General features: G+C 56.5%; 1 protein-coding gene across 10 annotated transcripts in view; it reads left to right on the top strand.

Moving 5' to 3' along the window:
* KMT2C (lysine methyltransferase 2C) overlaps positions 1-24,783 on the top strand; it is a 181,217-nt gene that overhangs the window by 7,137 nt on the left and 149,297 nt on the right. The window contains exon 1 of one of the 10 annotated variants that reach the window (XM_037516216.2): positions 23,664-24,610. The exons of the other annotated variants lie outside the window; for them this stretch is intronic. The gene's annotated coding sequence lies outside the window, so the exon portion shown is untranslated. Of the gene's footprint in view, positions 1-23,663; positions 24,611-24,783 lie in introns of those variants that run through there. 10 annotated transcript variants of the gene reach the window in all.

The raw sequence follows: 24,783 nt of genomic DNA, 5'->3' as shown, positions 1-24,783 counted from the left end.
AGACGTGAGTGTTGTCATAGTGAACTTTTCATGCCGCTGCTGGCCTCGGGTTATCAGCAGGTCTCTCCCTGTGTGGCTTCTTGTTAAGTGGCTTGAAAATAATTTCTTATGTTTCTTATTCTGGGTCACTTTGGACCCTCCCGCCTCCACACGGCCCGCGCATGAGAAGGCAGCCGGCGGGCGCAGGGAGGTGCTGCGGTTTGGTTCTGGCGTCTGGCTTTTCCAGGGGCCTAGAAGAGAAGGCCCTTCCGGGCTGGGGCTCGGGGCGACCCCCACGCACGTGCGGTCAGCACCCAGTTGCATAAGAGAGAACACTATGGGGCAGGGTAAGGAATAGTGATCTTCTTTATCGCGAGGCTCTTATCCCCGAGGTCTGCCTGGCTTGGTTCCTGTGGCGAGACTCTTCAGAGTTCGGTGCTGAGAATGAGAGTTCCAAGATTTAGTGTCACCCCTCACTTTACAGGGGCCTGAGCTCCAGGGAGATTGCAGCGAGAGGCCGAGCTCGGGGTGGTAGCCTGTACAGCAGGTCGAGGGGACAAGGTGGTCAGCGCCAGGGCACCCTGCCTAGCTCCGCGATGCGCCTGAGCCAGTCCAGTGCGGCACAGACAATGGTGGTGCTTTGGGCCTGGAGCTCCGAAGCCTGCGGCTTCCACCTAGGCCCAGGTAGGAGCCCTACGTTGCCCTGCAAGGTCAGACTCCATGAAAAGAGACTCCTCGCTTCTTAGTGTCCCAGCCGGTGGCCGGTGAGTGTGGCCGCAGAGTGACCACCAGGAGAAGCAGCAGAGGAGGCAGCCGGCTGGGCCCCACCGCACATGACGCACGCACAGGGGGTCTCTGTCAGAGAGCGTGCCGGCCGGCTGTGCAGCGGGGCGCGAGGGTGCGAGGGCTGCGCTGGTGTAGACACCCTCTGCTCTGCTTCTGTCTCTGAGGCATTTTGAAACAGAGATGGATTTTTACTACTGGGGGATCTACATGGTACTTAAAAAAAACAGTCTCCGCGTAGCTTGGACTATAGTTAGGAAACGTGTAGTGGGAAGATAAATAATTGTGAACATCAACCCTGGAAAAGGTACGATTCTCCCTTTTTGACTTACGCAGACAGCCAGGAATCCTGTTCAGAACACTGTGCTCCTGGGTCCAATTAGGCTTGTCTTTATGTGACAGAAAGCCCGAGACTAACGGCGGCTTGTCTAAGAGGCCACTACCTGGTGTCTCACAGCCCGGCCTTTCTAGGGCCTGGCCTTGGCACTCGGCCTCCCCCGTGGCCGCCAGAGCCGGCCTTGCAGTCTTGGAGGAGGCGGAGGCAGAACAGGCCAGGCGTGCGCCTCCTCCCTGCAAAACTGCTGCCAGTAGCAGCTCCCCCAGTGGAGCTGGGGGGCTAGGCGTTGACTCACTGCTCCTGGCTGCAGAGGGACGCACAGGAGCTGCCGCCGCCTTGAGAGTCCCCGGTGGCTTCGGCTTTCTTGTGGGCGAGAGTGGCCGCGTTGGGCTGCCAGGAGGGCCAGGGGGCCAGTAACCGCAGGCTACGGTTCTGTTGGACTTGAACTGCGGTGTTTGGCTTCAGCATTGAGGGCGGGGGGTGGGGGTCATGCCCCGTCTGTGTCCTGCCCTCCCGCACCTGACCCCTTGGTAGGTGCAGTTGCTTCAGGCTTCAGGGTCTTTTCATTGCAAATATCTGATGATTCTGTTCACCGCCGGGTGGTGATTTTTTTTTCTTTAAGAACATCAGGAGTACACTCCCTCTTTAGAAGGCTCCAGAGTGACCCGAGGCCTTACTGTGCGCAGGGCGTCCTCCAGACCGGGGGCGGGGTGTGCAGAGGCCGCTGGCCCCGCAGGTGTGATGGAGCCTCAAGTGTGCGAGGGGAGGCTGGTTCCGGCCACCAGCCGGCCTGAGCTCTGCTCTGCCGTGTCCACACCCAGGCTCAGGGAGACCCGTCTCAGCCCCTCCCCAGCTGCCAAGGCCAGAGAGACCCAGGTGGAGTGTGTGGCGCTGTGCCAACTACAGAAGGCTCCAGAAGCACCCGCGGAGCTGCGTTTCCAAAATGTGTCCTCCACCCAGCGCCTGGTTCAGGCGCGGGGGATGTGCAGGCCTGTGTCTGGAAGGAGAGCTGGAGTAGGTGGTGAAGGGCGCCGATGAACACCCCCGGGGGGGGGGCAGCATTTCAGCCCACAAACTCACAGGCTTGATTTGGGAATATTTCTTTTTAACCCGTAGCTGACTGTGGCCATGTGTGCACTGCTGGGCCACAGCACACTGACAGGGTGTGTTCGTGAGGCTGCGGACGACAGAGCCTGGGGCTCGGCTTGCCCTCTCTGCTGGACCCCACGCTCCTTTCCTCTCACCCTCAGGAAGGCAGGGAAGCAACCAGACATTGCTGCTGTGTGATGTTCATGATTAAAAGCGACTTAAATCTGTCTTTTCTCAAAGTAAGTTTTTAAAGCAATCAAGGTATCTTCAAGCGGGCCGCTTTGCCTCTTCGTTCTCGATTGGCGTCAGGGAAGATGTCACTGAGTGGGCTGTGCGCTGGAGAAAGCAGAGTCAAAGTTGACCCGGCTACAGCCTCCCCCAGGCAGTGCAGCTGCGACAGGAACCTCAGGCCTGCCCCGGGGCGGGCGCAGCGGAGGAAGCAGGAGTGATAGCTCCAGTGGGTGAGTTAAAAATGGCGAGCACCCGAGCCCGTTGTGGGGCGGGGACAGGCTCTCCTAGGGAGGAGGAGTGGACCCTGTGCCCCGGCTGGCCTGGCAGCGCCCGCGCCCAGCTGTGTCTGAGCCTGGTCTCTGCTTTTTAAGCAGCCCCAGCCCAGCGTTCAGCTCAGCGAGGTCAGCATGGGGGTGCGGAGGGTGGCCCTGGCCGCAGGGGCGATGCTGCAGCGTGGAGCTGAAATTTGCCCAGAGGACAGAGCCTGAAAGTTCTCACCAAAGAAAAAGACCGAGAAGGTGGCACATTGGTGGATGAGCCGCGTGGGGGTCTGTGGTCAGGGAGCCTCGCGTGCCTTAGTTTTGTCAGTTACACCTCAGCGAAGTTGAAAAATGCTCAAGAACTCTTGAAAGAAAGAAAAAGAAGCTCCTGTGAAGTGGGTGATTACATGAGGACAGGAAGCAAGTCAGGGACCTGGAGTTTGCGTGGCAGTTGGGAGCTCCTGGTGGGCACCACAGAAGAGCGGACGGTGCCCAGAAGGCGTTTGGAGGCGTCTGTGCCAGTTTGTCACGTGGCCCGGATTAACCCAGGGACCCAAACGGATTTAACCTCATGCTTTCTGCGTGTTTAATCACATTTGCCAGCTTTCATCGTCCAGTTCCCCGCTCTGGGACCAGAAGGAACCCCGAAGTTCGATCCCAATGTCCTTGGTTTACAGGTTCGGACGTTGGGCATCTGTGGCAAGCCTGACCGCTGAGCTTGCTCTCTCTCCATGGCTCCTGGGCACTGGTGGGGGCACCTGGTGCCGCCCTGGCTCTCACCACAGCAGCCAGGGCCCTGAGCCAGGGGGTGTCCAGGAGGAGCACCCCCAACTGCCTCCACCGCTCTGCATCACCAGGAGCTAGTGATGGACATTGGGGTCATTTCCGGCCTTTGGCCTCCTTAATGCTGTGAACGGCGTTGACAGTCTGTGTGGAAGGCGCTTTCCGTTTTCTGGGGAGACACCTGGGTGTCGCGGCCGCTGCGTGGTCAGTATGTCTGGCTTTTGGAGAAGCTTCTGAACTTTCCCACAGTGCCCCCGCCTTTTTACAGCTGGGCAGCCCCTGGCCCGGCCTGCTGCCCCCGGTCAGCCTGGGGGGGGGCTTGACACCTCTGCTAAATTTAAATTTGCATTTCCGGAGCGCTTGTGATGTTGAGCACCCTTCCCACTGTTTATCACTTCTGTCTGTATCTTTGCTGGCGAGGTATCAAATCTGTCCCCCATTTTGGGAGGTTTTGTGTCTTATTTTTGACTCATAGGTGTTCTTTTTGTGTCTGTCAGACTTGACCTGTGGGGGCAATTTGAGGTTCATTGCAAAATGGGGAGAAAGGCACAGAGGCCACCCACGCGAGTGCCCCTGAAGCACAAGCGGAGTCATGCTTGGCCCTGCGCCCTCCCCCCCCCCTCCCCCGAAGCCCCAGACCTCCACTCCACTCGCTCTTCCGGGGCGCGGGTGCTCCCGGCCGCCTGAAGCCGCCCTCCGGTGCGGGCCGTGGACCCGTTCGAGGCGGGTGTTGCTCCCGCCGCCCTTGCTCTTCTCGCGTTTATGGCGGGGTTGGAAATGCGGGGTCTTCTAAGTGGGGCTTTCTTTTTTTTTTTTTTTTAAAGATTTATTTATTTATACGAGAGCTGGGGTACAGGCCAGAGGTGTGGGTTCACCAGAGGCAGCAGTGGGGAGCAGAACAGGCAGACGGACTGGAGTACACGCTGAGGGAGCAGTGGGGAGACAGGAGGTCTGCCGCGCCGTGTGGGTAGCCCCTGGCCCAGGATTGAACTCGTGCTACAGTGGCTGGAGATAGCTCCACAGGCTGCGCTCACCCGCTGCGCCGCCAGGGAGGCCCTAACGTGGGGTTCTCTAGCCTGGGTGAGGTCTGAGCCCCCTGCGCCCCACCTCCCGGGCTCGCTTCTCCAGGCAAGGCGGTGTCAGGCCGCGGCCGGCTGTGCTGGGCGGCCCGTGCCCCTGGAGGCGACTCCGCTTGTGCTTCTGTGGGCGGGTGCCACTGCCCGGCCCATGCCAGAGCCCACGACCCCCGCCTGGCCCCGCTCCGCATCGCGGGGAGCCCCTGGGCCCGGGGCCGGCCAGATCGCAGGACACTGTGCCCCGGACTTGGGGCTTCGTCCTCCCATCAGGCAGTATGATCCCCCGGCTTCCCCCGCAAGTTCCTTTGCCTGTTCAGTCTTTTATGTTTTCTATATAGATTTCAGGATCAGCTGGCCAGTTCCTACCAAAGAATGTTTGAGATTTTTGGGTAGGGATTCCGTGAATCTCTGGAGCAGGTTTGGGTAACTGCTCCCGCCTCTCCCAATGCAGGAAATCACGTGTCTCTTCCTCTGGTCTTTCATTTCCTCAGGCATCATTTGATAAACTTCAATATACAGGCCTTGTGGTCTTTTTTCGGTCAATTTTGTTCCTAAGAGGGACCGGGAGGGGCAGCCGGTGAGGGGGGCACATTTATTCCTTAGGAATTTAATTCCTTTTGATGTTGTTAATGGAATTGTTTTCTGGATTTCAGTAATATTTTTGCATGTCTGTAGCAATGCATTGCATGTGGCTGGTGGGGCTGACTTTATCAGGCTCCTGCCTAAGGCGGGGAGCGTGGGGGCTTGACCCCTGGGTTGGATTGGTGTTTCCACCTTGCGTGACACGCTTGTCCTGCTAAACTCACACCCTGGTCTTACTGCCTTTGGAGGTTCTTCAGGACCTTCAGGTGTTTTTGTAGTTTGTTCGGGATCTTCTACATCCAAACAAGTCACTTTTTTTTTTAAGATTTATTTATTTTTATACAAGAGCTGGGGTACAGGCCAGAGGCGCGGGAGGATGAGAGGACTCACCAGAGACAGAGTGGGGAACAGAACAGGCGGATCTACTGAAATCCGCACTGAAGGGAGCAGTGGGTGAGACAGGAGAGGTCTGCTGCTCCATGTGGGTCAGCTCCCTGGCCGGGGATCAAACTCATGCACAACAGCTTGGCAGCGCTGAGACTAACCCCCGCACCACCAGCAAGGCCTGATCTCTTTTAACTGATCAGTTGCTTAATGCACACCCCAGAGCAGGCCCTAGCCTGGACGCGGCGCCCACTCCGAGGCTGTGCGCTGGGCTGGCTCCTGCCAGCCACTGTTCCTTCTCCAACTCAGGTGAGGGTTACCTGGGAGGGCAGGTGGAGTTCCCACAAGTGGCTGCATCTCCCTTGGAGAAGCTGTGCAGTGTCCACACAGAACAGTGTGCGATGACTTGCCGGTGCCACGGTGGCGGCTCTGGGGTGTTGCCGTGGAAATGAAAGCAGCTCGCGTGTGTCCAGCGCACAGGGTGGTGCTGGGCACACAGTGAGCGCTTTGTCTGCTCATTGTTGGCATTAAGTAGCCTGGGATTAAGCAGGAGGATTAAGAGGACAACGGCCTGGCTGACCTGGGACAGACAGTGGGGTGGGGCCATGGAGTGGGGTGGGTGCAAACCCGGGGACTACAGGCCCTGTAGGGTCTCCTCACTCTCTGCCCGCGACCACCTGCGCACCTGAGGCGGGATACACAGTGTGTCATTGAAGGGGAAGGTGGCGTGGCCCCCTGAGGCCAGCGGAAGCTGTGAGGAGGTTTGCAGCACCCAGAGTGGGGGGTCTTGTCTTCCCCCCGGGGGCCCCCAGGAAGGGGATGGCCGGGCAGACGGGCGGGGCCTTGAGGGCAGTTCAGGGGGTGAGTGGGGCGTCATATCTGCTCTCTCAGAGGAAGCCACTGGGCAGGAGCTGTGCCCAGGACATACCTCGAACGTGGGTGAGGTGGGTGAAGTCCTCCAGCATGAACCTAACTGCCCTGATTTACCCCAGGGTGCACGTCCATGACTTCAGATAATAGTGCCGGCCCCTGTGTCAAGGCAGGGACCTGCTCCCCTGATTCAGGGTGCCTGCGGGGAGCCTGCCCCCTAGGGTGCCCTTCTTGTCGGTGGTGAGGGAGGCTTCAGCCTCCTGTTCCCAGTAAACACGCAGCGAGGGTTTCCATGGTCTTGCGTTAATATTTTTGTTGGATTTGGATTTTAGGTGGTGAAGCTGGGGCCAGACCGCAGTGCCTGTGTCCCTTTGAAGTCGCTGGTGTGTCAGGAGTCGGTGCCCCGCTGCCCTGGCCTCGTCCCTCTGCCTTTATTTTCCCTTTGTCTGGGCCACACAGGCCTCGGCGGCCTCTTGCACCCCCTCCCCCTGGAGGCTCCTCTCCCGGAGCCCGCTGGCTGCTCTCCGTTCTCTGTGGGCAGCAGGGCTGGGTGCTGGGTGGGGATCCTGGCGCCAAGTGGGGGGCCCTGGAGCTGTTTTGGGGACAGGCCTAGGATCCAGCAGGTGTGGCTGTGTGCCATGATGCTGGGCGAAGGCTGAGGGGTCACTTCAGGTTAAGAAACACGTTCAGGTGCTCACTGCCTGCGCACCACGTGACTGATCTGTTGGGGCAGTGTCACCTCTCGCCCCCCACCCCTCCTGTGGGTCCTGCTCCATCGCTGCCCCTCCCCCTCCCTGGGTCAGGAAGCACCAGTGGTCGGGTAGAGGCCTGGCCTTGCCCAGTGTTTGGGAATCTGGTGAGAGGATGGTGCTGATTGGAGCTTCAGTGAACCTTTGCTGAGTTTAAAATCAGCCTGGCTGGGGAGATGTTCTCACAGAACTTTAGAAAAAATTCTAACTATAACTGGATTATCCTACTTACTAAAACATGTCAAAACATTATTGTCTTTCAATTTCAGCCTGAATTTCTTGTGCTGCCATCATCTAATCTGTGGATTTCTAATTGTAGAAATCTGTTATTTCAGTCACTTACATTTTAGTTAAAACTGTATTTTTTTTGCAGAAAATTAGAACATGGAGCAAGGGAGGTGCAGACTTCTCCCTGCCACATGCGTGGCCCCAGGCTGTTTGTTATGTTCTCGTCCCGCTCCCCTTCCCGCCTGCTTTTCCCCCGTGCACATTTTGTTTTCTTTGTATTCTTGAGGGAGAGACTCCGGTAGCCCACGCGCCCAGTTAACATGGACAAGAAAATGTCCAAGTTGTCAATCATCACATTTTTGAAGGGTGCATAACATTCCATGGAATAAAGATACGAACATTCCCAGTCGCCCCTGCTCCTCCCTCCCCATGAGTGCCATTCCCTGGTGCTTGGCCTCATGTGCTGCCGTGGTCGTGGGTCAAGGCCTTCCATATCGCGGGCCCTCCCGTAGCACAGGTGTCAATAGGCAGAAGGCCACCGGCTAGAGGAGAGAAGTGTCTAAGACTTCTGGATGCGCAGTGAGGGGCTCGTGGGCTCTGCTGCCCCCTTCCTGGGCTCAGCATCTCGCTCTCTGCCTGTTAGTCTGTTTACTCACCTGTAAAGCGGAAGGCCAGTAAAACCCCGGTCAGAGTCACTCAGAACAAAAGAGGCTCCATGTTCAGAAAGCCTTCGAACAGTGGCCTGCACTTGGCCACTGCCTACTGAATGTGGACTCTTGTTGTATTACAAGTGAATCCAAATGAGCTACATTTTTCAGCATGTATGTCATGTGGTGTGTGTTATGTGACACTGCGGCGGCCTGCAGGGGCTGTATGTGCCTCAGTGACAGCGGCAGTGTGTGGTCGGCCAGTTTCACTGATCTTCCATGGCGGAGCAAAACTTTTCATGGTCATTTATGGTGTATTTACTTCTCTTACACTTAGTTGAATAATTGAAACACAGTACTTCAGTTTCAGTGTTTCACGGTCTTGGTTGGTGGGGCAGTGGAATCTTCTTGAATTTTACTATTTGTGTTTCTTAGGAGTTGCCCGATCTTACTTTGTTTATAGATTATTGGCTGGGGGGGGGGGGTGTGTGTTCTTAATGTTTTTCATATTTGTTTTTCATATGGTTAGTGTAAGCTCTTTTTATAACCTTATAAAATACAAGGTTATATTTTTATAACCTTATAAAATATAATTCTAAAATATTTGCGTAAAGCGCCTTGCCTGCTTTGATTATATAGAAAATTGTCTCTTGTGCACTAAGGTTCTCTTATTTCTTTTAGGGCATTATGGTTTTATTCTTTCATAAGAAAGAATTAAGAAAAATATTTGTAGATTATGAGAACAGTGCATTAGGATTTTTGACTTTCTGGAAAGGCAAAACATTTTCTTTTCCTGTTCTCTGTCTCATTAGTAGGACACAGTCCTGGGAGGAGAAACTTTGTTAAGTTACAATCATGTTTCACTCCCGTTTCTTGAGTAACCCAGAGCTGGCAATGTCCTGTCCCTGACAGCAGCAAAAGTACCGAGAAGTTACCTGTTTGATAGCCCTAGTGCACACCCGTTGAACACGTTGCGAGCCAGAGATCGGCGCCTGCTGTAAATGCAGGATGGTTTTGTTTATTCTCTGTCACTAAACTGTTTTTTCTCCCTTGAATACTGAGCAGCTGCAGAGGAGTCCAGGCTTCCACTCAGGCCTGCAGCCCTGCCCCTGCAGCGGCTGTGCTGACTTATGGGGGTGCTGAGGATTTGGGGGAGGTTCTGGGGGGTGTGAGGGGCACGGGGAGAGGCTGAGGGGAAGCCATGATTAGGCCGGTGGCACTTGATCGCTCTCACTGCCGCTGCCAGGGTCTGTTGGACAGAATAAGCCATCGTGTGGCTTAGTTTTGTGCTTTGGTGGAAGGACACAAACACCAAGACCATTTTTTGAAGGAAGCCTATTAATTAATGGATGATAAATAGAAATGATGTTTCTAACACAGTTTTTATTAAGCTTTATTGAGGAGTTTTCATCATCGGCAAACTTTAGTGTTTTTTTTTTTTTATGATTTATTTATTTATGTACACAAGAGCTGGGATAAAGGCCAGAGATGCGGTGGATGAGCGGATTCACCAGGGACAGAGCGGGGAACAGAACAGGCAGATTGACCCAAGTACACTGCTGAGGGGGCAAGACAGGAGAGGTCTGCTGCGCCATGTGGGTTTCTCTCTGGCCTGCCTGGGATGGAACTCGAACTTGTGCCCAGAGTTCGTGCGGATTGCTTCATAGTGCGGTGCTTAACTCCCTGCGCCACCGAGGAGGCCCAAACCTTTGTGTTCCATGTACATTTTCTAAGACTTGTAAATTTAACAGAATTAGAACAAAAAATGTTGGGATTGAAACTTACATAGAATTTTATTCATATTTGAAAACAATTACATTGCAGTGGAAGTAAAAACCAGTAGTAACTAGCTACTAGCTCTCTAAAATTAAAACTAGAATTTCACGGTTCTTTGGGATGACAGTAACTTTGTTATGAGCGTGGACTTCTACTTTTTCCTTTTCTTCTGACCAACAAGCTTGGTTTTTTATCAACTTAGTCTGCCCATGTAGCCACGGTCAGCAGTTTGTGGAAGGGCTGGCTGCCTCCTGGGTGCTGTTGTAGATCGTCACTCCTTCAAGCCCTTTGGTCCGAATTCTAGCGGGTTTGGGCAGCTTGGAGAGGGGCCGCTCCAGGGCCCGGGGCTGGGAGCTCTCACTGCCCGACCCCACTGCGTCTGGGGACCCACTGCCCTCTCCCCGCAGCGACGCCCTCAAACTCTAGATTCAGAGGTAGAGACTCTTGGGTAGCCAGGACGGCTGAGTCGGGTCTAAGCAGCGTCCTGGTCCTCGGGGCCGGGGCCGTTCGGAGGGATGTGGAGGGGCCCGGGCTTGCTGGCACCTGAGGCGCGAGGGCCGCTGTCCCGCCGCGGCCTGTCCCGAGCTGGGGGGTTGGTTTCAGCTCCCTCACCTGTGAAAACCAAGCTCTCCTCGTGGTGCGGGGCAGCTCCTGCGGCCTGGTCAGGTCTGCGGGGCTGTGGGGGCCCTGGGGGCTCTGGGGGCTCTGCGGGCCCTGGGGGCTCTGGGGGCTCTGCGGGCCCTGGGGGCTCTGGGGGCCCTGGGGGCTCTGCAGGCTCTGGGGGATCTGGGGGCTCTGCGGGCCCTGGGGGCTCTGCAGGCTCTGGGGGCTCTGCGGGCCCTGGGGGCTCTGCAGGCTCTGGGGAATCTGGGGGCTCTGCGGGCCTTGGGGGCTCTGCAGGCTCTGGGGGCTCTGCGGGCTCTGGGGGTCCTGGGGGCCCTGGGGGCTCTGCAGGCTCTGGGGGCTCTGCGGGCTCTGGGGGTCCTGGGGGCCCTGGGGGCTCTGCAGGCTCTGGGGGCTCTGCGGGCTCTGGGGGTCCTGGGGGCCCTGCGGGTTCTGCGGGCCGGCCGGGTCTGACCTCCCTCCGGGACCTCCGCGGGGGCTTCGCGAAGGCTCCGGCGCGCCCTCCGGCCGGGCTGCCCCTTTGTTCGCGCGGCCTCCCCGCGGCTCTGCTCTGCTCGGGCGGCCCGGTGGGCGGGAGCGGCCCGGGCCGGGCCTGCGGGGCTGGCTGGGGCGCCCGTCCCCCTTCCCAGGTGCCTGCCTCGCGCCTCCTCCCTCGCCGCGCCTCTCCCGCCCCCTCCCGGCCTGCGGGGTGCAGCGGCGGGGCGCGGGGGCGGGGGGCGGGGGGGCGGGGGGTGCTCCGGCGGCGGAGCCCCTCGCGCCGGGGTGCGGCCGGGGGTGACCCGCAGCGGGGCCGCAGGGCGGGGAGGCGCGGAAACGCCGAGTTTCGGTTTCCTGGCGGGTCCTCGCCGGTCAGGCCCGCGGGAGGCGCTGCTGGAAGTAAACAAAGGCCGAGCGCCCCGAGACCGAGCGCCCCGAGGCCCCGGGCCGGCCTGCCGGGCTCCAGCCCCGCGGGCCGCGCCTCCGTCGCAGGGAAGCCCGGGCGGTGAGCAGGCAGCCGCAGCCCCGAGGCCGTCGTGCTCCGGATTCGCGAGTGGGTTTGGTTCGGAGATTCTTCGCTGAGTTTCTCAGGTGGGTTTCCGGCCGCGCCGGGATGGGGGCGCGGGGGCGCGGGGGCGCCTGGCTCTCGTGAGGGCAGGAGGCGCGGGCGGTTAACGGCGACGTGAGCGGGGCGGGCTGGAGCCGTCGTCGCGGCGTGGACCCTCGGCGTGGACCCTCGGCGTGGACCCTCGGCGTGGACCCTCGGCGTGGACCCTCGGCGCTCCCGCCCGGCGCGGTTGTCACCGCGTCTCTTCCTGTGCTTTCTGTTCAGTTATAATCAGGGAGGAAAATGAGTAGCTGAGACCCTTAGTCCCTTGACCAGCACTTGGACATCCCTCTTCCGTAAATCTGCTAGGATTTAATTAGAGCAGAAGAAATTTTAAAAGCCCGAACTATGACGCAGCTAATGTGTTCTAGAGAACTTGGTTCAAGCCGAGAGACAAAGAATTTGAGTGATAAATCCGTGTTCTCCGTGAGCGACCCTGAGGGGCAGCGTATGTCCTCAGGGAGACCCGAGCTGTTGCCTCGTCCAACACGGCTACCCCCAGCATTGACTACACCTGTTTCTCTCAAAAAACAAACAAACAAACAAAAAAAAACATAAAACAACAACAACAACAACAAAAAAAAACCAAAAACCTTTATTTTTCTCCGGGATCGGAACGGCAGCGCCACTGTTCTCTGACCCCGGACGCTGAGCCCGGCGGGGTCGGGTGCTGAGCTGGGCTCTGTTTCAAGGAACAACCCTTGGTTAGGAAACAATGTATTTTCATAAGATACATTTGAATTTTTACTGTTATGTATATTTCAGAATAAACAGTTGCTGCTCCCGATGTAAAGTGTCATATTTGTTATAAAGTCATTCTGGTGTTATCGTTGCTTCCTGCGATGTGTTTTAGCTTCTGGACAAAATGCAAAAGGAGTATAAGACTAATGTGATGCAGCCAGACCCCGTGTGCCCGCTTTCTAAGTTAGGTGATAATACTAAACAATATTGGACCATCTTTTCTTTACTTCATGTTAATAACAAAAATGTAATTTCTCTGAAGTGTCAAATCAACCAGTAGCCCTCCTGTATTTTGACTGGGGAAGAGTTTGGTAAATTACTTTCTAAATGTTTCTCGTAGCGTTTTGTCTCCTTCTGCGGAAAATGGGAAGGTGGGGGGCTTCAAGATTTGTTTTTATTTACTTATGCATACGAGAACTGGGGTGAGGCCAGAGGTGCAGGGGGTGAGCGGATTCACCAGAGACAGAGTGGGGAGCAGGATCTACTAGAACACACTGCTGAGGGGAGCAGCGGGGAGACAGGAGAGGTCTGCTGCCCCCTGTCCTTCAGCTCCCTGGCCGAGGCTTGAACTCGTGCCGCAGTGGCTGTTGATAGTGCTGAGACTTAATTCCCGAAAGTCTTTTATCTCTGGAGTAGAATATTGTCAGAGAGAACATTAGATGCCATGAGCCATTAGGTTACAGCCGCCTTCTCCTACCAAAGAAAGCCGGCAGCAGGACTCTCACCCCTACCAAAAGTAAAACCCCTTTTATCTGGGAAGAGCAGTGGCTCTCAAGATTTTCCTGGAACCGTCTTTGCCACGGCTCCTAGTTCTTCCACCACAGGTTAAATCACCTGCGTCTCCTAGACTCGGGGCTGGTCTTACCTGTAGCTTCCATCCTGCTGCGGACTGAGTAGTTTAGTATAAACAGGCATTGTTTTAACTAAATTTTTGTTTTGGCTTGTAATAAATGCCAATTTACTCTTTTCTATTGTGTGTTATGTATAAATTTGAGAACATGCTTTTCCCCTTTCAGGTTCTGACAGACTAAAACATAGTGAAATTATTTTCTTGTAAAAATTACAAAGGCAAGTCTAGTTGTAAAAGTTTCTTGTAAAAAGTACAAAGGAGAAGATAGAATGAAAACTGAAGTGAGTTTAGACGTGACATCAGATCCCTGTATACCACTAACACCAATAAATCCTAAAGAAGAAGGTTTTAAAGAGTCCATTTCCGCATTTATGGTGAAGTGCGTGTTAAGGTCGAGACACCTTGAATGAATAGGAATGTTCTGGCTTGGTGCTTGAAATGCGGAAAACTAAATGTGTGGCTAGTTTTTGTCGTGGAGTGCTGGCCAGACCCCTTGGGGATGTCCACCCTGCCCTTGACCGCTTGCCTGGACCCTCTGAAGCTGTCTGTGGAGCCTGGCACTTGGGGGTGTGTGGGCTCCCGAAGCCGATCCAGCTCTGTCCGTGTGTTGTGGGGAACGCGGGCTGGATGCGTCCTTGTTTTCCTTGTGCTCAGCGTCCTCGAGGTTGTTTTTCCTGAAGTCCATTTAAAAGAGCCTGCAAGGCCCGGTGCTGGCCGCAAGGCCCAGCTCCCCCTTCTCACCCCTGGGGGCCTCCCCAAAGGAAGGTTCCAGAAGAGCTGCTTCAGATGCTGTTGTGAGGCCCATTTCAGGGTTTGTCAAGTTGAGGTTGGTCTCTGCTGCTCAGGCCGCCACCCTCCTCTGCGGCTGTAGTCCCTCCGGTTTGGTTTCTCTGTTCTCATCGTCCCAGCTTCTGCCTTGATTTCTCAATAGCAAGAGGCCATTAGCACGACTGCTCCTCTCCTTGCCTCCCCTGCCCCCTTCCTGCCCTCAGGCCGTTTCTCCTTTGGCTGGGGGTGAGAACAGGTGCTGGAGGCTGCCCCTCCACACTGCCCGGGGCTGGGCCCCATGGCCGTGAGTGGGCCCGGGCGCTGTGGCCTCCCTGCATGATGGCGAGGAGGAACCTGTCCCGCTCCCGGGGGCTTGTGTCTGCACTCGACTCTGTGGGTGTCATTTTCTTGTCTGGTTTGCCGCTTTTGTTCTGTCCAGGTCCATGGCCTGTTCATTTCCACCCCGGCTGCCTGCGTCCCCCCATCTGCCCTGCCGGGCCCCTGCAGCTCCTCGCCTTCTCCCCACTGGGCTCTTCCTCGGCCTCTCCCTTCCTTGCCCGCCCTGCGCGGCTCCCACCAGTGCCAGCCCGGGGAGGTGAGTGTCTGGCTCCTGCCGGGTCTGAGGGGCCTCCCTAGCTCCGGGGCGACCGGACGGTCCGGTCCAGGCCAGCACTGCTGCTGTGGCCTCTGGCCCCGGGGGTGGGCTCTGGTTCCCCGGCAAGCTCCTTGTTAGCGGAAACTCCCGGCCGTGCCGGGGCCCTCCCTGGTGGCCGATCTGGCCCCTGCTCCGCCCGGGCGCCTCTTGGCTCCTGGATCCCGGAACTGTCCTCCCTTTCTTGCCTTTCTCTGTGTCTCTGGGCACGTTCTCAGCTTCATCTCAGCACATCGACTTCAGCCGTCAGTTACGATTTTCAAGAATCCCCCACCAGGCACCCTCTTCTCACCTTGCGGGCCAGCGGCCTGGGTTCTGGGGAGCCCAGGGAACGGTGGTTGTTGGTTTTGAAGCAGTGCTGCCCTCTCACCCGCTGGCTGGGGGGTGACTTCTGTGGCGGCTTCTCTTGGTCTCCCTTGTGTTTGTCGGCTTTTTAGGTCAGGTCTGCTGAGTGCTGCTCCTCACGGGTCGAAGAACCAGCGGAAGGACCGACAGCTCTTGGGGGCATGAGAGCAGGCAGGCTTAGGGGTGAAGCTGGGGTCTTTGGTATTCTGACCTTGGCGCCTCCAGTGCCAACCCCACGCTCACCCCTGTTCCTTCCCCCAGCCATCCTTTCTCTTCTTCAGAAAGGGATCTCTCCATCCGACGTGACTTTAAAAATAATACTTCTTCCTCGGTCTATCCTGTGCTTCTCCTGACGAGCGTGGAGATGTGTGGGGGCTCCTGGGCTGTCAGAAGGGGGGCACCCACTGTGTGGAGGGCCTTTGGTGGTGCAGTCTGGGGTATCCTCAGAGGGTGTCAGGCTTGGCCACCCCTTCTACCCGCTCTTCCGGCGCACGAGCCCCTCCAGCTTACACCTGCATGTGAGCACAGACCGGCCCGTCGGCTGATGGCCTGGTGTGCCACAGTGTGCCCGGGACCTGATATTTTAGCACAGACACATCATTTAAAAAAGCGCACACTATTCCCCCAGCCTCGGGACCACATGCTTGCTCATGCCGGGCACCTCCTCAATTCTGTGGACCGGAGCTGACCCAGAGACACAGCCCCGGCCTGCATGAGGCCCCCCGCGGGGCAGGTGCTGGGCCTGGCCCGCGGCTCTTGTCGGGTCGGCCTTCTCTTCCCTAGAAAAGTGGTTTGTAAATATTCTTTGCATGTTAAAATAAGCACTTGTTACAATTGCTTCTAAGTCTTCCCCAGCCATATATTTTAATGTTTTTTTTTTTTTTACTCCAAGACCATTTTTTCAATGTTGAAATAAACAAATCCTTTCAGAGTCACGAGTGGGGGCAGGTGACACAGAGGCTGCTGCATAATTTACAGATTTTCCGGCGCTGAGCAACGCCGGGCTGATTGTCGTTTCATCTTGGTTCCTGCTTGCCCCGCTCTGTCAGACCCCGTCCGTGGTCTTGTGGGTGGGCACAGCGGTGCCCCTGCGCCCCCTCTTCGTCGCTCCCAGCCCTCAAGGTGCAGCCTCCGGCAGGTCTTCAGCCGGGCTTCCTTGGCAGTCCCGTCTCCCTTCATCTTCCACGCTGGAGACGGTCACCCGGAAGGTTCTGAGCACTGGTGGGTGGCAGGGGTGGGGCCTGCTTCCCCTCCCAGTTGCCACATGGCGCTGCCCTGGGTAGCCCCTGCGTGTGCTGGCGGGGCGCAGAGAGCACTGCTTGCTGGGGAGGCCCAGCCTTAGCATGCCGGCTTTCAGGAGAGAAGGCCTGCTGCACGCCTGCCCGTGCCCTGGCCTGCTGCACGCCTGCCCGTGCGGGGGCCTGGCCGAGAGTCTGGGCTTCCTACTTGCCTTTTGTGAAAGATTCATCACTGATACTCACTGTGGGCGCGGGTGGCTCACCAAGAACTGTTGTCCCCTCCATGTTCCCCCCGAGCAGGGATTGGGAGGCCCTTCTCCACACTCTCCAGGTCTCCGAGGCTGGCCTGGCTGGGTCTCCACGTTGGAGGCACAGAGCCCGGGGTGGTGAGACAAGTTTATGTTCTTCCTGTTGACGGAGGCAGAGCCGAGAGAGAGCTCGGTGGGGGGAGTTGGGGCATCTCCATTTCCAAAGTGTGCGCCGTGACACAGGTCTGGCGGGAGGCCAGGGCCACACTCAGCGCCAGGTTCTGCGCTTTTAAGGCCCTTGCTGCAAGGGTCTCCTGCGGCCCGTCCCCCCTGTGAACTTCACCGGGTAACCGGTGCCGGCGCCTCCAAGCGAGGACGCATCCACTCTGTCATTTCGGGGCCGGGAGCTTTGGTGTCGATTCGTAGGGAACATCAGTTTAGTGTGTGTGCTGTGCAGCGTGATCCCTTTCACCAAAGTTTGCGTAGCGGGATTTTCTCCAGGAGGCTGAGTATAATGATCCATCAGATTGTCTTATTCGTGTTTTCTGAGTCTGTGCCTTAGTGCTCGAGAAAGGAGCCTGGTCCTCTCAGCCCTACAATGTAGGGCTGTAGATTTCCAGGGAGGTGGCTCTGGGAAGCCCCCTGACCACGGAGGGCCTTGGCTGCGAAGGGCCAGGTGAGCAGGCGCGTGGGCAGAGGAAGGCTCAGGTGGCGCCCGGGCGGGAAGCTGCAGGGCTCAGGTGCCGAGTGTCACGTCTCCGCGTGGCCCGCACGCCCTGACAGGGACGGAGCGGTGGGCTCGGGGCCACTGCCAGTGAGCGGTCCGCCCGGCCCGGCTCCTGCCGCTTCTGTTAGATCGCCGGCGCCCGCCTGTCAGGGCCCATCCAGGTGCCGGAGCGCACCGCCTTGTCAAGGGGAGCAGAGCTGCCGTTCGTTCCCGTGCCGCTGGCCTGCGGCGCCACGCTCCTGGCCGTGGCGGGCGTTTGCATGTCTTCTGTGTGTTCTGCTCTGGCCGGGCCGTCGCAGCGCCCAATGTGGAAGGACGCTTGGCGTCCGTGGCGGCCACTGCAGGACCCGCGCCCCCATGAAGCGCAGCGGGTGCAGTTCTGCTTGGCTCTGCGAAGGCTGTGCGTGGGATAGTCAGGCCACAGTGACCTTTCTCCAGTCCCCGCTCGGCCTGGGCACCTGTCCGAGCACTCTGCTGTAGCACTTTGCCAGCACTCTCCTTAACTCACAGCCTCCTGCTGCTGAGGAATTCAGTTTAATTTATGTAAAGTGAAGAGCCAGCTTGAAAATCTCTGGCAGGAGCCAGGGCTGTCCAGGACGTGCAGAGGGGACCCGGTCCTTAGCAGGGCGGCTCCTCTGGTCTGCTCTGCTCACACCCTGCGCCGAGCGCCACAGCCGGTGTGTGCCGTCTGTCAGGTGCTCGGGTGCCTTAGTGTCAAGCAGCGCAGGGTGTTAGTCCCACGGACTGGGGTTCGAGTCTCAGCACTTATGCTTCCTAATTGTGTGGCCCTGGCCACTGACTTGATCTCTCTGAGCCTGTGTTTATTTACCTGAAAAACGCGGGGGCTCTTCATCGCTGTTCCGAGACCATTCAGTGGCCACATGCGTCTGGCCTGCCTGGGCCGACCGTGGTGCCGGTTGCCGCCCTGACCGCTCACCATGCCCACGCACCCCCCCCCCCACCCCGGGCCTGGTCGCTGGCTCTGTGCTTGCAACCGCTAGTTCTCCGGTTTCCACCTCCTCCTGCACCTTTCTGGAGCGGGTTAAAAATCAAAAATCTTATTCTGATGTAATTATTTTGTTTCACATGCTCACTGGTGAGAGAAGGTGTGGCTTTTGTGGTTGGAATATGGCACGCGCTGCTGTCGCAGCTACCCCGTGATGCCATTTAATGTGGCAACTTTTTGTTGGGTTTTTAAATTCGGGCCAGGGGAGCATGGCGCCCTGGCCCTGGACTCGTGGAAGTCTGGGTGGACTAGGGGCCGGGAGGGTGGGAGGCTGGTGGCTGAGGAGGACAGTTTTGAGAGGTGACTGCCAGGGAGCATTCGTGGTTTCCTGGGGGGTCAGGCCGGAGGCTGAGGAGGAGCTGTGGGTAGAGACCCAGGGCCTGTGGTGGGTGCAGTGTCTGCTGGGGGGTGGCTGGTGGATCAGACAAGCGATGGAAAGTCGGGGAAATGGGCTTAACGTGATTGCAGAAGGCCCGCAGCGAAGTGGAGGGCGGGGAGAGGATGGTCCTCGAAGGGGGCTGCACCGGTCCTCGGGCTGTACACACGGGGTAGGCCAGGCTGTGGATTTATTGGGGTGGGGGAAGAGGTGCTGCTTTGAAGGGAAGCCAGTGGGAGGTGGGTCCAGAGCAGGGGGTACAGCTGCAAGGGGCTCACAGTGCTTCTGAGAAGATCGGGGTGCGCGTCCTTCATCTTTTCCTCTGATAGTACGTGACGTGAGAGGACCACGAGAGTGTGAGTGGGGAGCTGCTCATGCTGTGGGAAGAGGGTTTTCCTTACCAGCTGCTGACTGGTTACCCAGGCCCTAGTCAGCCCTGGCCAGCCACGCTGGGGGAGGGGGCGGGGGGGGTGAGCTGGGGTCGAGCTGGGAGCCTGCCCCTCCAGGTGTGCCCAGACCCCTGTGTTCACCAGGCCGAGAGGCGGGGGCAGCTTGCCCACCACCCAGTGCTGGGTCCTCCTCTGGAGACGGGGAGGCCGCCAGGCCCACTGGGAGGGCCCTCAGCGGTCCCTGCTCAGCACAGCAGAGGCCAGAACCAGGGGGCCAGAAACAACAGGAACTCCTGACACTGTTTTGGGGCTAAAGGGGCTGGCAAGGGTGGGGTTCTCTGGGTGCTCCGAGGGGCGTCTGTGCCCTCACCCAGCTTCTCACCTGGCTGGCCCCCGGGGCCAGTCCTTGCCCGCAGCCCAGCTGGCTCTCCCTGTGGCAGGTGCTCCAGGGTGCCGTCCACATGTCTCTCCCTCCCTGGGTGGGCACTCTCCCTGCCCCGCCCTGTGTGAGCCGCAGAGGCCCTGGCTCAGGCAGACGTGGGCCTGGGGGTCATAGTTCAGGATGGCGTGTTTAGAGATGACTTTCTAGAGAGAGAGCTCCTGGATGCCGTGCGTGTACGGAGGGTTTGCTGTGGGATTGTTCATCACGCCCGAGGACCCCCTACCCGGGTGGTGTCTCGAGATCACAGGTTTTTAGTAATCTAAAAAATTGTAAACCAACTCAGGCAAGGTTTTGTCTAGACTCTTAAATCTGAGGTATAAATTAAGACTGGCCTAATTTTGTTGCTCGCTGGCTCAGGGCTGCCAGTGTTACCAGGGACAGCTAATCCTCCCGATGAGAAAGTGACGAGCAGCTCCTTACCTGTTTGTCAGTGGGTGGGTGTAAAATGCTCGCTGTTGAATTCCCTCCTGCCCTCAGATGCCAGAACGATTAATAATGGAGCTTTCTCGTCTAAATATAGTAAAGAAATCTAACCCACCCAGGTAGGCACCATCTGAACATACAATTCTGTCTTTTCAATTTCTTTCTTTAAAATTTCTGCTTTCTGTTGTGTCTCCAGTTTCCAGTGCTGGTAGAGGGTGGGTTTCTTTGGGTTGCTGTCTCTTGAAATTTGTGTCAGTCCTATCGAGGCCTCCCTGCTCGATTCTAGGCCAGTGCTGACCAGGGACAGTGGACGTGTGCCCTGTCCGGGCTCCGTGCTCCCGATCTGTCCTCGCCCGCGTGGCAGCCCCTGGGAAGGGAGCCTGTGCAACTGAGGAGCTGGATTTTGAATAGTATTTAAATTTAAATGCCCCATGGAGCTGGTGGCTAGGAGGTAGGACTATTTCTGATTTATTTAAATAAGTTGAATAAAGAAGTGCACACCTTAAAATGATTTCAGTTGGGGTTAATCATCTTCCATACCTGATCGGCAATTTTATTATACATACTGCTCTCTGAAAGTGATGACTAGCAAGGAAGTCCCCACTGAGAAGGCCGTCTCCCCCAGAATACTGGGCAGCCCTTAAGAAGGACGGGGAGATGCTCGGGATACTGCCGAAAAGTCATTCCCACGGGAGCCTGTTTCTCGTGGGGAAGCCCCCCAGGAGCTCTTTTGTCAGTCAAGGCGCTGATGCCCGGCAGGGGCTCTCCTGCACCACTGTCTAATGTAGAGCTTTCCGCAGTTCTCTTGTCAGGCCGCCCGCCTGTGTCTGCGCAGGTCTTTCTTTCCCCTTCTCCTGTCCTCTAAAAACTTGCCATTAAAAAAAAAAAAAAGATGGTCACTTTCCCTGAATCCTTTTCTTCATAGTGTGACTTTATTTTTAGCAACCTTTTGATTTTGAATTTTCAATCAAAGTTTATTATATTTAAACAAGTGGGTTAAAAACATTTTAGCCAAATATAATTTAGTCCATGTGCTTCTTTGGATATTTTTATCAATATCTTTCCCCAATTTTGTTAACCTGGGTAAACCTGGGTAATAAACATTTGTCTCCTGTTTATCATGTAGTTGCACAAAATTGTAGGTTAAGGAACATTTATCTTAATATATTATAATTACAATAATAACCAACTCTGGGCTCTTGACAAATGCTGTTTTGATGAACGTGCTGTAATCTTGCATTAATGAATCTAGAATAGTGCTTAGGATACACCGAGGTCCTTGACAAAATATATTTGACTTTGAATTGCTCTTTTCTCCTGAAGGGTGTGAAACATTTGAAGTACTAAGGTAGCCCTCAAAACATCATGACGTTGGAGCCCAAAATGACAACTTTTTAAAAATCCTAATGTATATTTTTTTCCTGATAGAATTCCGGGTTTTCTTCAGGTTAGAACTAAGCTTCACAAAAAGAAAATGTGCTTGATCAGTTATTCTCAAAATCTCCTGATTAGGACACACGTAATAGTGTGTGTGTGTGTCTATTTAGGAAATTTACTTGTAATGCGTGAACACCTGTCTTGTCTGTGGGTGATACTCATATCTGGGGTGAAATCCACCAAAGGACACGTTCTTTATAAAGGGTGGGTCTCTTCCGGCCTTTGGGCCTCGTGATGGTCCACATATGTGGGCGTCTCTGCAGCACAGTGAGCTGGAGGTGTGTCTTTGGAGGATTTCTTACCCTACAGGTGTATGTGCACGCAGTGCATTCAGGCTCTAACAAGAGGTGCAGATCAGGAGCTCAGTCCTGCATCCCGAGGGCTCTGCTGGAGAGGTCTCGCACAGGCCCTTCCGGGGTGCCTTGGGTATAGATGAGCCACGTGCGCAGAGGAGGGGGGGCTTGGGCCTGTGGTCTTTGCAAGAGCCCAGGCTCCGACACTTTCTTTGCCCCTCCCGGGGCGCTGACACTGTCTTCAGGATGTTTCAGGAGTGATTGCAATCAAGTGATTTTCGCAGTCCTGTTTAAAGCCTAGTAATATTATACAGTCATGTTATTTAGCTGTCAGTAAACAGTGATGGTTCTGGTAAAAGCAAAAAGGAAAAGGTGGATGAGAAATTAGTGCTTGTGCAGTGACTGAGAAGGAAGTGGCCGCTTGAACTCACATGGCATTTAAAGAAGTGTCTCATTCTGTGTGTCTCTTGTCTCTTGTAAGGCACCGCTTAAGCATTTGGGGCCTATTTATATCACTTTGCTTCTGCAGTCACTCTTAAGAAATGAAAATGATATTTTTAGGTGTATTTGACAAAACTCTATTAAGTCTGTCCACTGTAAATTAGAAGTCCTACTTCCACTTACTGGTCTTGTGATCTTAGAGGGCACTGATGGGGGCCCGAATCGTGGACACCCCATTTAGTCACCGTATGACCACAAGTCTCTCCAGTCTCATCTGCACGATGAGGAGTGATGATTGACATGATGGGCAAGAAAAAGTGGAAGTTATATTGGCTGCTTAACTCAAGCCCAGAAGCCTCAGGAGCTTCACCTGTCACAGTTTATTCTACGGGGACGTGAACTGACCTGCCCTCAGCTGTGCGGGCGCCGGCCTCCTAGATGCCGGGGCAACATACACCCACCTGGCTGCTGGGCGGAGGGGCGCAGGCAAGGCAGGAGGTTTGGGTGGCCCTGGGCCTGGCGCTCCCGATCACTTTGCCCACCTGCCGCTGTCTGAAAGTCAGACATAGAGAGGGGAAGTGGGAGGTGCGGGCGGGGGGTGCGCGGTGGCTGAGCAAGACCATCACCGTGGGGTCGGCTCCGGGTGTGGAGCGGGGTTTGTGGGGTGTGTGAGAGATGAAGGAACTTGACTGTCATTGAGGTCTCTGGAGCACTGTTTGAGGAGTAGTGAGCATGTAACGTCAGGAACTCATTTCATTCCCAGCAAGTCCGCCAAGACGTCCTCTTTTGCTGTTTTTTAACACTGACCGCACAGACGGTCCTGGAGCCAGTCCAGCACCCCTTCTTCCTGTTTTTTAAAGTTTCTATCATAGAAAAACTGTCCTGTGCACATTGTGGGGGTGCCTGGGTGACCCGCCCCGTGGTGAACAGCTGTGCCTGTCAGCCCCTCTCCCTGTGGCTCCTGTCCCCTGAGCAGAGGGTCCTGCCGGAGACGCTTCTGAGCGTGCTTCTAAAAAGCAAAGACTTGGAAAGAACCAGAGCCAGCCACCGTCTCCCCTGAAAACCACCCACAGCCCTGCCCCTGCAGTGCCCCTGCCTGCAGGCCCCGAGGACCCACGGCCACACGTTCGCTCCTGGCCTGCCTGTCATCACTCCCTTTTCCATGCTGGGTATTTGCTGATGAAGCCGGTCTCGTGCCTGCAAAGGCCCCGCGTCCTGGGTCTCGCTGCTTGTGTCCCCGGGGTGGGGGCCGGAGGCTCGACCAGCATCAGGTTCAGTTTTGCTGTCACGGTGGCCTCTTGAGGGGGCTCCCCATGTACCTGGCTCGTTGTGACTTGCCACTCATGGTGGGGCTCCCCCTGGCCCGCCGGTGGCCGCAGACCATGGTGTCCTAGCTGCGGTCCTGTCATTTCATCGGCAGGGTGGGGCGGGGCAGGCTGGTGCCCGGACTTCTCCTGCCCCATAGCGGAGGGCAGTGTCGCCGCTGGGCCGAGAGTATCTTCCCGCCTGATGTGAGTAGGTTCTCGTCACTTGTGTGTCTGTCACTGCAGGGAAGTGCCTGGAAAGTCGCAGATAAGGGAAGGCCACCCCCACCCCAGCTGCTGGGGCCTGCGGTGCCAGAGATAGCGGGTGTGCGTGGAGGGGTTGGGTGGCCCAGAGCCGGGCGCTGTTCTCAGCACTGTTGTCCTGGCTTGCAGGTGAGCAATGCCCGGGGCCGCCTGGTCCCCCTTCCCGGAAGAGGCAGGGGAGGTGAACCTCGTCGCTGGCCCTGGAGGCAGCCCATGGCGGCCCCCCCATGTCTGGATTGTTCAGTGAAGCGCGGGTGAACCCCTACCTGCTGTGTGCCCCCACACCCACCCATGCCTTAAGCCCTGACCAGGCCCTGCTTCCCCACGTCTTAGGTCACTTGGAGCCAAGCGGGGGTACCTGGGCCCTGGCGACGCCAGGGGTGGGGTGAGGGTGGCGCATTTTTCCCGAAGTGTTTTTCCCACAGACGACAAGGTTTCATTCTAAGGGTTTGTGACATAGTCAGTCAGCTCTGAGTGGTCCTTGAAGATGTTCACTAGGCTAGGATAAAAATGACCGCAGCGACATCAACACTCATCAGCCGGGGAAAATGGAAATATTTTGTGCCATCATCTCAAGGCTTCAAACACTTGTTTGTGGTATATTTTATTTACACATACACACAGATTAATTTTTACAGACATGTGTAAAACCATTCAGAAAACAAGAAACTATTTAATGGGCAAAATAAGGTGTAAGGGCTCCTGTTGTGCATCCTGCCCCCTGAGCACGGCTGTGGCGGCCACTCCACATCGGCCGCCACAGCTCCAGAGACCCAGCGGCTGCGTAAGTGGACGGTGTCTCTGAGTGGTCTTCTCCTGCTGGACGAGCAAGCTTTTTCCCCCTCTCAGTCTTTGAGGCTTAGAAATAAAGTGTAGCCGCGTGTCCTTATGGCTGAGCCTCTGTGCGCCCCATCACTTACTCGTGCTGTGTTCCCGTGCGGCTTTCCTGGGCCGCAGGTTTCACTGATTTTGAAGACTAAGACCGGCAGCTTTCACTGTAGCCAGACTGTGCCAGGCTGTACTCCGCCGGCACGACACAAGTGCACCTGCTTACCTGCTTCCTCGCCTGCCCTAGGCGCTGTGGTCTTGAAGGGAGCACCGAACATTGGTTTGGGAATGTGAGGCCCCTTGTCCCCGCTCAGAATCAACGATCCGTGTCGCTGTCTGGATCCAAAGCAGAACTGGTGAGAACCAAGGGCTGCTTCACTGCCCCGCGGCTGTGGGGCCCAGGAGCCCACCTGTGGTGGGTGGGGGCTGCAGGGCAGGGGAGTGGCTCGCGTGGAGAGTTGTTTGAAAGGCGGCAGACTGGAAGGGTGAGGAGTTCAGGCAGGTGGAAGGGCCAACAGGGAGCGTCTAG

The sequence above is a fragment of the Talpa occidentalis genome, unplaced genomic scaffold (assembly GCF_014898055.3).
Source record: "Talpa occidentalis isolate TD23 unplaced genomic scaffold, MPIMG_talOcc4v2.1, whole genome shotgun sequence".
Classification (NCBI taxonomy): Eukaryota; Metazoa; Chordata; class Mammalia; order Eulipotyphla; family Talpidae; genus Talpa; species Talpa occidentalis.
Note: the sequence above shows the minus strand (reverse complement) of the source record. Positions and strands in the feature narration are given on the sequence as shown.